This window comes from Apis dorsata, unplaced genomic scaffold, assembly GCF_000469605.1.
Source record: "Apis dorsata unplaced genomic scaffold, Apis dorsata 1.3 scaffold_353, whole genome shotgun sequence".
NCBI classification, from domain to species: Eukaryota; Metazoa; Arthropoda; class Insecta; order Hymenoptera; family Apidae; genus Apis; species Apis dorsata.
The window spans coordinates 561,353-566,094 of NW_006263619.1; the positions used below are offsets into that span (position 1 = coordinate 561,353).

Consider the following 4,742-nt stretch of genomic DNA (forward strand, 5'->3'; position numbering starts at 1 on the left):
CAACACTTTTTCTCCTTTTCTAACCTATAGTTGTTGTTTCATCGTATAAGAGGTTGCCTTTTTGTCAGTAACACGAAATTTACGTACTCGTGTAGGCATGTCTGTGCACAACCGGTTCTATATTTTCTTTTTTCAAAAAAATACGATTTATCGTTTTCGATTCCTGCTTAACAATATTTTCATATTTTTTTGATTTTCAAGAATTTTGGATTTACTTTCGTTTCGTTACAATCTATGTTCAATTGAATCTTGTTCAATATTTTTATTAAGGATTATATTTTCTAATTGGAAAAGAAAATGAGCAGATTGTAGTTCCAGTCTCAATGAAAGAAAATGTATGAAATATGTAAAATCAGAAAAATGAATGTCTCTAGTATTTTTTTTGTGAATCTTATTTAAAGAATAATTGCAATTGCAGACTCAATTGTATATATGATATTTATATATATAAAATTATGTAATAATTTGAATTACAATAATTGAATTCACAAGTTATATTAAATTAAATATTAATTTTGATTAGACTTATCCTTTTAACTACATTTTTTATTTTATTATTTAAGAAATTATAAATCTAAAATTTTAATCAGTATATTGTATATTTTAAAAATGATTCTTCTATCTAAATTTTTATTATATCTTAAATTATTATTAAAATTATTGACATAAAATAGAATAGCTATTCGAAAAAATGAAGTGATTTTTAAAAAATAATTAAATATCTTAAAATCTATCTAATTTTAAACAGGTTTTTCTTACACAAGAAATTTAACTTGGCTCTGTAAATATAAAAGTCTGGAAAACGTGGTGCCAAGCTTAAGCCTGTGATCCAACAGAGATATCGGTTACTTAAAAACTCCTCAACATGTTTTCTAAAATGTGATAACCTTTCATCGTGTTGAATTAAATACCTTCAAACTTCAACATCTTCTATAGTAAATTCAACAAGTTTTCTTAAAAAAGTTAAATTGGTTATCGACGTGACATATTTTCTTGTACAATAAATTAATTTCGTGATCGTTGAAAGATATTAAAATTGAAAAGCATTTAATTTTTCAGCTTTATTAATTAAATAATATTTATTTATTCTTTAGTACAATACTGAAATTTTATAACCCAAGCAAAAAATTATTCACGTTTTTCAATATAATATAATATTCTTTTAAAAGTGATCGTACAAACGTTATAAATAAAATTCTGAGTAAAGAAATTTATTTCCAATAATTTTCGTATTAATTTTATTCTTTTCCTTTTATTATTTACGATACGAATATTGAAAATAGCAATACAAATAGATGACAACGATATTAAATCGACTGACAACGTACATAAAAACCATATGTATTACAAATTAATATTGATTTATTTAAAATGAGATTTGAAGAAAAGAAAAATATTCTTAATTTTTGTTTCTATATAATTTCTATTAAAAATTCTATTTATAACAATTTATTTATAATTTCCTTATTGAATACATTTTAATAATTCATATTTAATATTATTTAATGAAAAATATATTTGAAATTGATAAATATTCTTTACTCTTTTTTCAAGCAGCCTGTTATTTATGCATAAATAAAATATATAAAAGTGTATGCAAAAAGGAATGGTGTGGATGTCGTCAAAAAATAACGTACCGAAATGTTTTTCTGTTGGTCAGTTTTTCTACGTTGCAACATCAATCCATCATATTGCAAGTGACCTGGTTTAGTATGCAGAATGTTGTCAGCAACTGAACTCGAAATTTTTACTTTGACTAGAGCTTTGTGACTTTTTAACAGCTTAATCATAAGTTCAGAATAAAAAAAAAAAATATATACGCGAGAATATTTACAAAGAAAATTATAAAGAATTCTCTTATTTTAATATAATTAAGATATTAAAATAAATGCTCATTGCACAATTTTATTTAATTCGTTAACGAATTAAACACAGCGAGAGGAAATCATAAATATTTCAAAAGTAATTTATGTTCCTACAAAATGAAAAGTCATCTTAAATTTTTTAAATCAAAATACAAGGCATTCCTGTATTCGTGATGCAATTAAGAAGAGAGTAATTTTATTTATAAAAGAATAAATCGAAAATATAGGATGAAATTTTATTCAGGTCAAGGCTTGTTTTCGAGAGGATTTAATGTAAATGTCGAGTTTGATTTTTTGAAGATTTGAGTAATAAAATGAATATATTCTATTTCACATTTAATATTTATTCTTACACGTGGAACATTTTCGTTATTCATTTCGATTATTCATTTATATCTACTCAAGAATTAATCAAATTTACGTGTATTGAATAAATTTTTAAATTTCTTTTTACTTCAAAATGAGACCTTAAATTAAAAAATATCATTACATCTTGTGCATCTCTGATTTGCTTTTTAAAATTCCCTTTCATATTATAATCATATTATATTAAAAAAAAAAATTCGACTTAGCAAATTTCATTCTTTAATAAAAATTTATAAGTAAACTGGCTTTTATGACAAAAAAATTAAAGAACTCAAAATTTCTGTATTTGAACAAATGATAATTGAAACTCCACTTATTCCAGTCTACATTCTACATCATAAAGAGCAGAAATTTCCTCCTAACATCGAGGTCAAAAAAATAATCGATCTGTACGTATATATATTTTTCACAATATTGTAAAAAAAATTTAAATTATCAAAAAAATATATATGGCAAATTTACCAAGTAATGTATTCGAACGTATACAAACAAACTACTTTTTAACTTATTATACATACATTTCTCTATTTCAGATATAACTAAATATTCCATAAATTTCCAAATGTAATGAATGTAAATTTTTTTTAATCATATTTTCACGAATCAAATTTCTCTTTAACGCGTCATTTCCGCTTGATCTTTACAGTATATCTTTACATCTTTATATCCAAAATATCCACAACACATTTTATGTGTTCCTCGACGCGCGATTCCCCGCCAAAGTTTTACTCGAGACGCAAAAGGTATGTCATTTTCACCACGTTTGTCCTCGCATAGAAACACCCTTTTACGATTCCACGGAGCCCCGTGAATCACCCTTGGGAATTCAGGTTTTATAGACCTTTTGCTGCATGGGCGAAGCCGCTCCGGCCAGAAAATTACGCGCCACCGTGTATTTCCACATTCAAATGAAATCTTTAGCGGTTTGCGCCATCCCAGATTTCCACGTTCAGGGTGGCGCGTTAAACGTGGCCGCTTTTAACAATTTCGAAACCTTTTGATTTTTAAGAATAAAAGTTTTCTTAAAAGATAGGGAAGAAGAATATCGTATCGTATGTGTAGAGTTAATAACATCTTTATAGAGGATTTATATTCTCTAGATATTGAAAGTTATATTTATTCTTTTTCCAAGAAATGGAATGATATATCTTTTTTTTTCTTCTTTACGATATGATAGAGATTTTTTTCGGCGGATATATAAAGTTGTAAGTGTGTAATAAGAAAGACACTCTTTTACCGTGATAAATGATCCACGTTGTATTCTGAGATGTGAGATTATATATATAGAATTGTTTGGTTTAGATAAGATTGGCGAAAATTTTGAAAAAAAAAAAAAAAATTTTAAACAGATATTTAAATAGATTAATCCTATTTTATTTTCCTCCAATAAATGTATATATAATCTAAAAAAATTTATATTTCAATGTTAATATTGATTTTATCATAATAATAATAAAGTATTAAAAATGGAACAAGGATTAAAAAATACATAACATTAAAAAAAATCTACATTAAAATAATATAGTAACAAGTTCTGAGATAATTACATTTAAAAGTTTAAATGTAAAGTTATCTTGAATATACATATTCCAATTTTTCCAATTATACAAATATTAAATCTGAATACGAATTTACTCTAGAATTAAATTTGCATATACACTCGAATACATAAAAGAAATTAGACGAGTATTCAATTTCTGTTTGAACAATTATTATTATAGACATCTTATATATCCATATCTCTGATTACTACCAACGTAAAATAAAGAAACAATATAGAGAATAATAATTATAATTTAATTCTAATTCCAATTATTCGTATCTAGTTCAAACAATTAAAAATAATCGTTTAATCTCCCTTATTATTCTATTACACGTTATTCGTTTAATCCACCCGATAATTATTACCATCCCTAAACCAGTTCATCTTTGCGTGTACAAATAAAAACCTATATTGGATCTTGTGAAAATCTCCCTCCCCATTCCCCTTCCACTTTTCCATTCGTCACAAGGGAGAGCGGTACAGGAACAATGATATTCAGTCACCCTAATTAAGACCGTGTCCTTCATCGCATTATGTCGATTCACAGTTGTCGGATCGAAACGGAGTTTCCACAATCCTCCGCCACGTATTTACCGCGCAAAAAACAATAGGAACGTGAAAACAGAGGAAAACGGCCACGGTATGACCAACTCGAATCAACTGTGTCCGACATATTTGCGTGCTTTCTCGCGGGTTCACGGACAAAATGGCGAGATGGTGGGTTTGCTCACATGGGAAAGCTCTGTGATCTTTTGCAACAGTTAGTCGATGGTCGATTAATTCGTACGACCCATTACGATTCGAAAATACGTTCTCTCCATAATTGATCTTGAATTTCAATAACTTGGGGGAGGGGGATCATTTAACGCCTTTCAGAGCGTAGTAGTAATCAGAGCTTGAGATTCCCTTTTGCTCTCGCATTGTCGATCTTGCTTTTCTCTGTTGTTTTTTTTTTTTTTTTTTTTCTT

The 4,742-nt window shown here is 27.0% G+C and overlaps 1 protein-coding gene across 6 annotated transcripts in view; it reads left to right on the forward strand.

Moving 5' to 3' along the window:
- Window positions 1–4,742, forward strand: part of LOC102672118 (autophagy-related protein 16-1) — a 574,752-nt gene that overhangs the window by 558,901 nt on the left and 11,109 nt on the right. The gene's annotated exons all lie outside the window — the stretch shown is intronic.